General features: G+C 40.6%; 1 protein-coding gene across 3 annotated transcripts in view; it reads right to left on the reverse strand.

The window, feature by feature from the left end:
- The window catches only part of osbpl8 (oxysterol binding protein-like 8), a 180,908-nt gene that overhangs the window by 144,853 nt on the left and 21,628 nt on the right, over nucleotides 1–14,427 (reverse strand). For all 3 annotated transcript variants that reach the window (XM_062066263.1, XM_062066264.1, XM_062066262.1), the window contains exon 2: nucleotides 2,291–2,340. The gene's annotated coding sequence lies outside the window, so the exon portion shown is untranslated. The remainder of the gene's footprint in view (nucleotides 1–2,290; nucleotides 2,341–14,427) is intronic.

Consider the following 14,427-nt stretch of genomic DNA (forward strand, 5'->3'; position numbering starts at 1 on the left):
GCGCCTCACATCTGCACATTGTTTACAATCATGGCCACCAGCAGCGAGAGCGATTCGGACCGAGAAAGCGACGATTACCCCATTCATTTGAGCGAGGATGAAAGATTCGTGAATGAGGAAAGTGAGAGTGAAGGATTAGAGGGCAGTGGAAGCGATTCAGATAGGGAAGATGCTGTGAGAGGCGGGTGGTACCTGATATTCAGCTGGGAATGACTAAAATACAAGACATATATACTAGCCACAACACAACCAGGCTTGTATTTAATATGCCACAAAGTAATCGCGCATAACAAACACCTCCCCCCTCCCGTCCATATAACCCGCCAATACAACTCAAACACCCGCACAACACACTCAATCCCACAGCCCAAAGTACCGTTTACCTCCGCGAAGTTCATACAGCACATATATTTCCCCAAAGTCACGTACGTGACATGCACATAGGGGCATGCACGTACGGGCAAGCGATCAAATGTTTGGAAGCCGTAGCTGCGTACTCACGGTAGCGTTTATCCAACTCAAAGTCCTCCTGGTAAGAGTCTCTGTTGTCCCAGTTTTCTACGTGTTTGTGTTGCTGCAGCCTTCCGCTAATACACCGCTTCCCACCTACAGCTTTCTTCTTTGCTGTCTTCATTGTTCATTAAACAAATTGCAAAAGATTCACCAACACAGATGTCCAGAATACTGTGGAATTTTGCGATGAAAACAGACAACTTAATAGCTGGCCACAATGGTGTTCCAAAATGTCCGCTACAATCCGTGACGTCACGCGCAAACGTCATCATACCGAGACGTTTTCAGCAGGATATTTCGCGGGAAATTTAAAATTGCACTTTACTAATCTAACCCGGCCGTATTGGCATGTGTTGCAATGTTAAGATTTCATCATTGATATATAAACTATCAGACTGCGTGGTCGGTAGTAGTGGGTTTCAGCAGGCCTTTAAGTTTAAAATACCGTATTTTTCGGACTATAAGTAGCAGTTTTTTTCATAGTTTGGCCGGGGGTGCGACTTATACTCAGGAGCGACTTATGTGTGAAATTATTAACACATTAGCGTAAAATATCAAATAATATTATTTAGCTCATTCACGTAAGAGACTAGACGTATAAGATTTCATGGGATTTAGCGATTAGGAGTGACAGATTGTTTGGGAAACGTATAGCATGTTCTATATGTTATAGTTATTTGAATGACTCTTACCATAATATGTTACATTAACATACCAGGCACGTTCTCAGTTGGTTATTTATGCCTCATATAACGTACACTTATTCAGCCTGTTTTTCACTATTCTTTATTTATTTTAAATTGCCTTTCAAATGTCTATTCTTGGTGTTGGCTTTTATCTAATAAATTTCCCCCAAAAATGCGACTTATACTTCAGTGCGACTTATATAGGTTTTTTTCATTCTCTATTATGCATTTTCGGCCGGTGCGACTTATACTCCGGAGCGACTTATACTCCGAAAAATACGGTATATGAAATTGCACACAGCACATGTACTTTTTTTCTGTCAAAATAGAAAGTGGACTACATTTAGAAACAAATAATTCCAGGCCTTTTTGTGGGCCACATAAAAGGAGGTGGCAGGCCAGATATGGCCCCCCGGGCTTTGAGTTTGACACCTGTGCTCTAACCACTAGGCCACTGTCATTACTGCCACATGTGGCGGAAAAGTGCATTACAACTGAATACTGAGAAACACTGACCTCCAGGCAGTCCGGCCGAGTCCACTTGGTAATTAAATGCTTGTTTCCTGGCCAAGCGCTTAAGCCGGTGCGAGTCTGCAATCGAACGTGATGTCACATATAACAAAGAGTATAAAAATACGGCGCCTTTTGATTTTACGGTACCCGATAGTGCCGATAAAAGTTCCCAATCGGTACTCTTTCTACCCTGCATGTTCACGTCCATCCTGACGCGTGGAAAACCGTGCCACGCTCATGACAGGAACATCATCCATCTGCGGGGATGCTGACGAGACTGAACTCGGCGAGGTGTCAAGGAGACTGTGGCGACCCTCAAACGCGTCCAATCCTCTTACGGCGGCGGAACACAATCGGGCGGTTTTGGATTTCTAACACGCGGCGGCTCGAGCTGCGCGGCGGCGCTCCGTCCCGCTTACGTAAGGCTCAACAGGAAGACAAACACAGGTGCCCCCGGACAGATGTGGGCATGGGAATTGTGCGTGCAAAGTTAAAGGTCATCCCTGCCGGGCCAATACAAGCGGGATTGGCGGATGCATGGATGGTATCACGTGCAGGGAAAGGAAGACAGGACGTACCTCATGTAGCCGGGACAGAAGGAAGCACCATGATATTCTCCACACAGATCCTGCATGGAGGATGAGAGAGAGAGAGAGAGAGAGAGAGAGAGAGAGAGAGAGAGAGAGAGGGAGGTTTAAAATGACATCATCAATATTTGTCTCCCGCCTCCTATAAAATGTGGGCTGCTGCAGACAGTCGGTTTCAGCGGAGGACACGCCTCCTCCACTTTGTCTTCTGTGACATTCTTCTTTTATTTACATTAGAGATCCACCAACATGGTTTTTTCCCACGCTCGATACCGATTATTAGTAGTCAAGGGGGCTGATAACAGCAGTTCCACTGTTAGACAAGGCACCGGAGCCAAGCGTGCAGTTTTTTAACCAGGTTTTAATGTACATAGATTGTATCAACATTTTCTCCAGCAGGACGTGACTTTTCAGTCCCCTCCGTATCCTCGCTCTACTCCTGTTCCCGGCCGCTTACTGTTCAGCTGTGTCTCGCCGTCAGCACTGCCACGCCCCCCCCCCCCGTCTGATGATGCTCTGTCCTCAGCACAATGGACAGAGGCGGTGACCTCCGCTCCTGCAGGCAGCGCTGGCCACGCCTCCCTCCACACCAATATGTATTTGCAGTAAAAGTTATTTAAAGATGAATATTATATGTCTCGTTCTTGGTGGCTATTTTATCTACAAACCCCGTTTCCATATGAGTTGGGAAATTGTGTTAGATGTAAATATAAACGGAATACAATGATTTGCAAATCATTTTCAACCCATATTAAGTTAAATATGCTACAAAGACAACATATTTGATGTTCAAACTGATAAACATTTTTTTTTGTGCAAATAATCATTAACTTTAGAATTTGATGCCAGCTACACGTGACAAAGAAGTTGGGAAAGGTGGCAATAAATACTGATAAAGTTGAGGAATGCTCATCCAACACTTATTTGGAACATCCCACAGGTGAACAGGCAAATTGGGAACAGGTGGGTGCCATGATTGGGTATAAAAGTAGATTCCATGAAATGCTCAGTCATTCACAAACAAGGATGGGGCGAGGGTCACCACTTTGTCAACAAATGCTTGAGCAAATTGTTGAACAGTTTAAGGAAAACCTTTCTCAACCAGCTATTGCAAGGAATTTAGGGATTTCACCATCTACGCTCCGTAATATCATCAAAAGGTTCAGAGAATCTGGAGAAATCACTGCACGTAAGCAGCTAAGCCCGTGACCTTCCATCCCTCAGGCTGTACTGCATCAACAAGCGACATCAGTGTGTAAAGGATATCACCACATGGGCTCAGGAACACTTCAGAAACCCTCTGTCAGTAACTACAGTTGGTCGCTACATATGTAAGTGCAAGTTAAAACTCTCCTATGCAAGGCGAAAACCGTTTATCAACAACACCCAGAAACGCCGTCGGCTTCGCTGGGCCTGAGCTCATCTAAGATGGACTGATACAAAGTGGAAAAGTGTTCTGTGCTCTGACGAGTCCACATTTGGTATTATTTTTATTTTTTTGTGTCATAAAGAAATACAATCACGTGTGCTTACGGACTGTATCCCTGCAGACTATATTGATCTATATTGATATATAATGTATATATTGTGTTTTTTATGTTGATTTAATAAAAAATAAAAATAAAAATTTATTTTTGTATTTTTATTTTTTTAATTTCTTGTGCGGCCCGGTACCAATCGGTCCACGGACCGGTACCGGACCGCGGCCCGCTGGTTGGGGACCACTGCCTTAGATGCACTGCCTTTGCGTGCCGGCCCAGTCACATAACATCTACGGCTTTTCACATACACAAGTGAATGCAAGGCATACTTGGTCGACAGCCATACAGATCACACTGAGGGTGCCGTATAAACAACTTTAACACTGTTACAAATATGCGCCACACTGTGAACCCACACCAAACAAGAATGACAAACACATTTCGGGAGAACATCCGCACCGTAACACAACATAAACACAACAGAACAAATACCCAGAACCCCTTGCAGCACTAACTCTTCCGGGACGCTACAATATACACCCCCCACTACCCCCCGCCCCCATCAACCTCCTCATGCCCAAATAATGCACTTCGTGACTTCAATAATAAAATATGGCAGTGCCATGTTGGCATTTTTTTCCATAACTTGAGTTGATTTATTTTGGAAAACCTTGTTACATTGTTTAATGCATCCAGCGGGGCATCACAACAAAATTAGGCATAATAATGTGTTAATTCCACGACTGTATATATCGGTATCGGTTGGTATTGGAATCTGTAATTAAGAGTTGGACAATATCGGAATATCGGATATCGGCAAAAAAGCCATTATCGGACATCTCTAATCACTACTAGTATATCATGCAAAAGTGCAGATTCCAACCATTGAAATACTTTGTATAATTCAAGACTTACGGTCATTAGAAAATATCACTGCACATCATAATGGCAGCTACACTTTCCATCTTAAACATCTAAATGAATTATATGGGGCCGCATGTGGCCTCTGGGCCTTAATTTGCCCAGGTCTGGACTAGCTCATAGAGGAGCTCACTCAAATTAGCACGGTCAGTTGCAGGGCACACACACTTTATGTAAACAATCCTTCACACTAACATTCATATCTATGGACAATTTACAGTCTCCAATAAAACCTTACAGACATATTTTTGGAATGTGGGAGGAAACTGGGGGACAAGTGCATGCTCACACAGAGAGGTCCAAACGGAGGTTTGAAGACGCACGCGGCGTAAAGTTAGACGTTATTGACGGTCGTATCGTCAAAAAATATATATGGTAGTTTACACCGGCTTGAACAAGAAATGCACTCATTAGCTAAAAATACTTTAACTTTCTCTCCCTACTTTTGCCGGATGTCAACTACAAACCCAAAACCAGTGAAGTTGTCACGTTGTGTAAATGGTAAATAAAAACAGAATACAATGATTTGCAAATCCCTTTCCACTTATATTCAATTGAAAAGACTGCAAAGACAAGATATTTAATGTTCCAACTGGTAAACTTCTTTTTTTTTTTTGTGCAAATAATCATTAAGTTAGAATTTAATGGCAGCAACACATTGCAAAAAAGTTGTCACAGGGGCATTTTTACCACTGTGTTACATGGCCTTTCCTTTTAACAACACTCAGTAAACGTTTGGGAACTGAGGAGACACATTTTTGAAGCTTCTCAGGTGGAATTCTTTCCCATTCTTGCTTGATGTACAGCTTAAGTGTTCAACAGTCCGGGGGTCTCCCTTGTGGTATTTTAGGCTTCATAATGTGCCACACATTTTCAATGGGAGACAGGTCTGGACTACAGGCAGGCCAGTCTAGTACCCGCACTCTTTTACTATGAAGCCACGCTGTTGTAACACGTGGCTTGGCATTGTCTTGCTGAAATAAGCAGGGGCGTCCATGGTAACGTTGCTTGGATGGCAATATGTTGCTCCAGAGCCTGTATGTACCTTTCAGCATTAATGGCGCCTTCACAGATGTGTAAGTTACCCATGTCTTGGGCACTAATACACCCCCATACCATCACAGACGCTGGCTTTTACACTTTGCGCCTAGAACAATCCCGATGGTTCTTTTCCTCTTTGGTCCGGAGGACACGACGTCCACAGTTTCCAAAAAACAATTTGAAATGTGGACTCGTCAGACTACAGAACCCTTTTCCACTTTGCATCAGTCCATCTTAGACGAGCTCGGGCCCAGCGAAGCCGGCGGCGTTTTTGGGTGTTGTTGATAAATGGCTTTCGCTTTGCATAGTGGAGTTTTAACTTGCACTTACAGCTGTAGCGACGGACTGTAGTTACTGGTATTTGCTTGGCACAATACAATGCATTACACGTAATGATTTTCTACTTTGTGTATTGACACGGTAGTAGGCTATATGATTTATGCGTAACGTGGGTTGGCTCATAGAATTGCACTCTCCACTGAAAGATGGTGATGTGCGTGCATGGAAGAGAATGCAGTGCGTCGGATTGGATGCAACCTGGGGTTATGCTAAACAAAATGCCATCAAAGTAGGCCTATGCCATATATTGTCACGACGTGGTTTCCGCTTACTGCTGGGTCGTTTTCCCAGGAAGGCAAACGGACGACTCCGGACAGGACTTGCAGGTAGGAACATGATTTAATTTTAAGAAACAATCAACGAGATACAAAACAGAAAACCCAAAGGCAAGCATGCCTCTCGCACACGGAAGTTAAGGCTAAAACTTAGGACATGAAACTATAGACATGAACCTCACGAAACTGGGGCATGAAACAAACACGGAACTGTGGCATGAAACAACTAGCATTAACTATGGCATAGAACAAACACGAAACTGTGGCATGAAACAAACACGAAACTGTAGCATGAAACAACTAGCATTAACTATGGCATAGAACAAACACGAAACTGTGGCATGAAACAAACACGAAACTGTGGCATGAAACAACTAGCATTAACTATGGCATAGAACAAACACGAAACTGTGGCATGAAACAAACACGAAACTCTGGCATGAAACAACTAGCATTAACTATGGCATAGAACAAACACGAAACTGTGGCATGAAACAAACACGGAACTGTGGCATGAAACAACTAGCATTAACTATGGCATAGAACAAACACGAAACTGTGGCATGAAACAAACACGAAACTGTGACATGAAACAACTAGCATTAACTATGGCATAGAACAAACACGAAACTGTGGCATGAAACAAACACGAAACTGTTGCATGAAACAACTAGCATTAACTATGGCATAGAACAAACACGAAACTGTGGCATGAAACAAACACGAAACTGTGGCATGAAACAACTAGCATTAACTATGGCATAGAACAAACACAAAACTGTGGCATGAAACAACTAGCATTAACTATGGCATATAACAAACACGAAACTGTGGCATGAAACAAACACGAAACTGTGGCATGAAACAACTAGCATTAACTATGGCATAGAGCAAACACGAAACTGTGGCATGAAACAACTAGCATTAACTATGGCATAGAACAAACACGAAACTGTGGCATGAAACAAACACGAAACTGTGGCATGAAACAACTAGCATTAACTATGGCATAGAACAAACACGAAACTGTGGCATGAAACAAACACGAAACTGTGACATGAAACAACTAGCATTAACTATGGCATAGAACAAACACGAAACTGTGGCATGAAACAAACACGAAACTGTTGCATGAAACAACTAGCATTAACTATGGCATAGAACAAACACGAAACTGTGGCATGAAACAAACACGAAACTGTGGCATGAAACAACTAGCATTAACTATGGCATAGAACAAACACAAAACTGTGGCATGAAACAACTAGCATTAACTATGGCATATAACAAACACGAAACTGTGGCATGAAACAAACACGAAACTGTGGCATGAAACAACTAGCATTAACTATGGCATAGAGCAAACACGAAACTGTGGCATGAAACAACTAGCATTAACTATGGCATAGAACAAACACGAAACTGTGGCATGAAACAAACACGAAACTGTGGCATGAAACAACTAACATTAACTATGGCATAGAACAAACACGAAACTGTGGCATGAAACATACACAAAACTGTGGCATGAAACAACTAGCATTAACTATGGCATAGAACAAACACGAAACTGTGGCATGAAACAAACACGAAACTGTGTCATGAAACAACTAGCATTAACTATGGCATAGAACAAACACGGAACTGTGGCATGAAACAAACACGAAACTGTGGCATGAAACAACTAGCATTAACTATGGCATAGAACAAACACGAAACTGTGGCATGAAACAAACACGAAACTGTGGCATGAAACAACTAGCATTAACTATGGCATAGAACAAACGCGAAACTGTGGCATGAAACAAACACGAAACTCTGGCATGGAACAACTAGCATTAACTATGGCATAGAACAAACATGAAACTGTGGCATGAAACAAACACGAAACTGTAGCATGAAACAACTAGCATTAACTATGGCATAGAACAAACACGAAACTGTGGCATGAAACAAACACGAAACTGTGGCATGAAACAAACACGAAGCTGTGGCATGAAACAACTAGCATTAACTATGGCATAGAACAAACACGAAACTGTGGCATGAAACCAATAATGACGCCAGCCCGCCTGACTGGCAAAGGCAGGCTTAAATAGTTCTCTGATTAGAAGCAAGTGCGCGTCCCGAACACCTGAGGCAGGTGAAAATCATATGTAGCCATGGTAACTAAAACAAACTCAGGTGTCAAACAGGAACTAAAAGAGTCCAAAACATATATAATATATTGTATATTACTATATATAATTATTTTGATGGTGGTCCGTGCGGTCAAACTAGACATTTTAGCAGGGTAATGCCAACAATCTGTCCCGACTCCCGACAAAAATATTGCTGGTAACTTTACAAATACATTCGGCTAATGGACATCAGTAAAATGTGGCATAATTACTTAGTAAACCATGTAGCAAGAAGCATAAACAAGATAAACCTATGGTGTAGAACCCGTCCATTGCCATTTGAAGTTCCTTGAAGTAGGATTTGGACTCGGCTGTGTATCTGGCAACCTCAGTCATGGAGACTGGGAGAATTGGGGACCGTGATTGCAGTACCATTTCTGGCCACATTGCTACATATGGCTCCTTTAACTGTGAAACCTATTTTTCTGTTTCTCCATTTAACGAGCTTTCAAACAATATCAACCTTTTTTAAAATGGGGTCAATTCTAAGAAAGTTATGGCACTTTTAACAAAAAGCTCACACCTAAAATCTAAAACCATTGACTTTGTGTTGAAGAGGTTGACCATAAATTTGTGGGTTTTTGTCACCACGTTGAAACAATCATGACTTATCACAGGAGAATGATACTTGTGTCATTGAACTCGTCCTAACAAGACCTGTCTGATCACACTGGATTCATTTCAACGAATACATTTTTTAAATATGACACACATTTCCTACTAAACTTTAGCCAAATTAGCCATGAACACATTGAATCAGGTCAAACTTGTTTTAATTTAAGCCTCATAGGCCACGGCCGACGACACATTTTGTTGGACGATATATTGACATATAGATTATTGTCAATAAACGATACAAGTTATACAAGTTTAGATTCGGCGATGACGTTTCTTAATGGAGAAACACGTTAATGTTTCTTGTAGGGTTGTCCTGATACCAATATTTTTGTACCGGTACCAAAATGTTTTTCGATACTTTTCGATTGTTTTCTAAATAAAGGCGACCACAAAAAATTGCATTATTGGTAGAGATGGCAGGCCGATATTATCGGCCAATAAATGCTTTAAATTGTAATATCGGAAATTATCGATATCGTTTTTTTTTTGTTTTTTTATTAAATCAACATAAAAAACACAAGATACACTTACAATTAGTGCACCAACCCAAAAAACCTCCCTCCCCCATTTACACTCATTCACACAAAAGGGTTGTTTCTTTCTGTTATTAATATTCTGGTTCCTACATTATATATCAATATATATCAATACAGTCTGCAAGGGATACAGTCCGTAAGCACACATGATTGTGCGTGCTGCTGGTCCACTAATAGTACTAACCTTTAACAGGTAATTTTACTCATTTTCATTAATTACTAGTTTCTATGTAACTGTTTTTATATTGTTTTACTTTCTTTTTTATTCAAGAAAATGTTTTTAATTTATTTATCTTATTTTATTTATTTTATTTTTTAAAAAGGACCTTATCTCCACCATACCTGGTTGTCCAAATTAGGCATAATAATGTGTTAATTGCACGACTGTATATATCGGTATCGGTTGATATCGGTATCGGTAATTAAAGAGTTGGACAATATCGGAATATCGGATATCGGCAAAAAGCCATTATCGGACATCCCTAATTATTGGCTTTATTTTAACAAAGTTTATTATTGCAATTTAGTCCTTCAATAAAATAGTGAACATATTGGACAACTTGTCTTTTAGTAGGAAGTAAACAAACAAAGACTCCTAATTAGTCTACTGACATATGCAGTAACATATTATGTCATTTATCATTCTATTATTTTGTCAACATTATAAAGGACAAACTGTATAAATTGATTATTAATCTACTTGTTCATTTACTGTTAATATCTGCTTATTTTCTGTTTTAACATGTTCTATCCACACTTCTGTCAAAATGTAATAATCACTTATTCTTCTGTTTGGATGCTTTACATTAGTTTTGGATACCAAGTAGTTACAGGATCATACATTGGTCATATTCAAAGTCCTCATGTGTCCAGGGATGTATTTCCTGAGTTTATAAACATAATGTGAATTATTTTCTAAAGATTGCGTGACGATAAAAAATACCGATGTAATCATATTAGTATCAACGAGATACGCTCCTTTACTTAGTATCATTACAGTGGATGTCAGGTGTAGATCCACCAATGGCGTTTGTTTACATTGTGACGCCGGTGAGCTATAGTATCCTCCTACGGTGTGTAGTGAAGCATGTTTAGCTATTCCTCGTCCTCCAGTGATAATATACTTGCAAGAAACCTACTTTATTTGTCGCCATGGAGACCAGGATTAGTGATTTAGAAGTAACTAAAACACTGCCGACTGCGGATGGATGTTGGCCGCTAGCTAGCTAGCCATGTTTTAAAGCACATCGTCCTGAGGGTGTTTCAGTGTTATAACTTCAGCTATATCGTTAGTTTTTAGGCCAAAATGTGTCCGTTCTCCCTTTTCTGTCTACACACTGTGTCTGCTTGTAAGTACTCTGTGTGTGTGCGCTGCCGAACATGCTCCTCTGCTCGTAAAACCAGCAACATCACGACATGACGTCATGCCTGGGAACCGGTACTTTTCTAACAGACTATAGTATCGTTTTTGATTCATTAGTATCGCGGTACTATACTAGTACCGGTATACCGTACAACCCTAGTTTCTTGTTATCATGTTAGCATGTAATGCTAGTCCGTCCATAATTTTATCAACTTGTGAGTATTAATCCTGTTTTTTTCGAGCATTCTAATTTAATACAGTAACATTTACAGTCAAGAGTTTTACAGCAGTTTTCAGGATTAGTGTTTATGTGCATGGTGTACAACCGCCTGTAAACACGCATCATGCATGTGGCGATTGTCGAGGCTGGCAAGGTTGTCGAGTTCATTTCCATTTATCGTACCATGGATGGACTTAGGGTTGTCGTGGCAATACACAACAGTCTCGTTGTCACGTCAAGAAATACTGAGGTCCAACAACTGATTGGTAGGCAGAGACTTGGCAGCCAGAGCTGGATTTGAGTGCCACTGGACAAATCCACAATGGCAATCAGTTAATGGACTTTGGGCGCCGAGAGAATCCCAGCAGAGTAAAAAAAAAAAAAAAAAAGTGCTGCCTTTGGCTTTCTAATAGGTTTATGAGCCAAACAGAACTGGTGTGTTATGGAAGTAGTACAGAAGTGAAAGAAAAGGTGGCTGAAAAGACACTTATTGTGGCATGTCAACACATGTCATCACATTGGATGACTAAGTGTCATGTGATTTTAACCATAGGAAACGTCAGCGCCCCCTAGAGAGACACCTGAGATCGGCAGGTTGTGAGTTCAAACCCCGGCCGAGTCATACCAAAGACTTTAAAAATGTGACCAATTACCTCCCTGCTTGGCACTCAGCATCAAGGGTTGGAATTGGGGGTTAAATCACCAAAAATTATTCCCGGGCGCGGCCCCCGCTGCTGCCCACTGCTCCCCTCACCTCCCAGGGGGGTGATCAAGGGTGATGGGTCAAATGCAGAGAATACTTTCGCCACACCTAGTGTGTGTGTGTGACAATCATTGGTACTTTAACTTTAACCTAAAAAGGCTGTGGTCCGTGCGGGCCGCAGAGGTACCCACTTGTAATACACTTTTCCACCACTTGTGGCAGTCATGACAACATCAAACAAACAGAAGAAGTCCGGAGCTCAAGTCATAGAGAAGTTTCTTAAGCGCAAAAATGATGACTAAAGTGGTGAAGCTGTATTTTCATTGCCACTTTATGACAGTTAAAAACATACTTATTCCTAATTAGTTTATTTGATCTATTTCAGCGCAACATAATTGTATGTGAATTAGAGATGTCCGATAATGGCTTTTTTGCCGATATCCGATATTCCGATATGTTACGTATCTACATGTTACGTATGGACATGTTACGTATGGACATGTTACGTATGGACATGTTACGTATGGACATGTTACGAATCTACATGTTACGTATCTACATGTTACATATTGACATGTTACGTATCGACATGTTACGTATCGACATGTTACGTGTCTACATGTTACGAATCTACATGTTACGAATCTACATCTTACGTATCTACATCTTACGTATCGACATGTTACTTATGGACATGTTACGTATCTACATGTTGTGTATCTACATGTGGAACTACATGTTATGTATCGACATGTTACGTATTGACATGTTACTTATCGACATGTTACATATCTACATGTTGTGTATCTACATGTGGAACTACATGTTATGTATCGACATGTTACGAATCGACATGTTACGAATCGACATGTTACGTATCGACATGTTACGTATGGATATGTTACATATCTACATATTACGTATCTACATGTTATGTATCGACATGTTACGTATGGACATGTTACGTATGGACATGTTACATATCTACATGTTACGTATCGACATGTTATGTATCAACATGTTACGTATCGACATGTTACATATCTACATGTTACGTATCTACATGTTACGAATCTACACCTTACGTATCTACATCTTACGTATCTACATCTTACGTATCGACATGTTACGTATCGACATGTTACGTATTGACATGTTACGTATCGACATGTTACATATCTACATGTTACGAATCTACATGTTACGAATCTACATCTTACGTATCTACATCTTACGTATCGACATGTTACTTATCGACATGTTACGTATCTACATGTTGTGTATCTACATGTGGAACTACATGTTATGTATCGACATGTTATGTATCGACATGTTACGTATCAACATGTAATGTATCTACATGTTACGTATCTACATGTTACTTATCGACATGTTACGTATCTACATGTGGAACTACATGTTATGTATCGACATGTTACGAATCGACATGTTACGTATCGACATGTTACGTATCGACATGTTACGTATCTACATGTTACGAATCTACATCTTACGTATCTACATCTTACGTATCGACATGTTCCTTATCGACATGTTACGTATCTACATGTTGTGTATCTACATGTGGAACTACATGTGGAACTACATGTTATGTATCGACATGTTACGTATCGACATGCCCTGTATCTATATGTTACGTATCTACATGTTATGTATCTACATGTCATGTATCTTGACACTCAGCATCAAGGTTTGGAATTGGGGGTTAAATCAACTAAAATGATTCCCAGGCGCGGCCACCGCTGTTGCCCACTGCTCCCCTCACCTCCCAGGGGGGTGATCAAGGGTGATGGGTCAAATGCAGAGAATACTTTCGCCACACCTAGTGTGTGTGTGACAATCATTGGTACTTTAACTTTAACCTAAAAAGGCTGTGGTCCCTAAAAAGGCTGTGGTCCGTACGGGCCGCAGAGGTACCCACTTGTAATACACTTTTCCGCCACTTGTGGCAGTAATGACAATATCAAACAAACAGAAGAAGTCCGGAGCTCAAGTCATAGAGAAGCTTCATAAGCGCAAAAATGATGACTAAAGTGGTGAAGCTGTATTTTCATTGGCACTTTATGACAGTTAAAAACATACTTATTAAATTAGTTTATTTGTATAATTGTATGTGAATTAGAGATGTCCGATAATGGCTTTTTTGCCGATATCCGATATTCCGATATGTTACGTATCGACATGTTACGTATCTACATGTTACGAATCGACATGTTACGTATCTACATGTTACGTATCCATATGTTACGTATCTATATGTTACGAATCGACATGTTACGAATCGACATGTTACGTATCGACATGTTACGTATCTACATGTTACGTATCGACATGTTACGTATCGACATGTTACGAATCGACGTGTTACGAATCGACATGTTACGTATCTACATGTTACGTATCTAGATGTTACGTATCGACATGTTACGA

This window comes from Entelurus aequoreus, linkage group LG12, assembly GCF_033978785.1.
Source record: "Entelurus aequoreus isolate RoL-2023_Sb linkage group LG12, RoL_Eaeq_v1.1, whole genome shotgun sequence".
NCBI lineage: Eukaryota > Metazoa > Chordata > Actinopteri > Syngnathiformes > Syngnathidae > Entelurus > Entelurus aequoreus.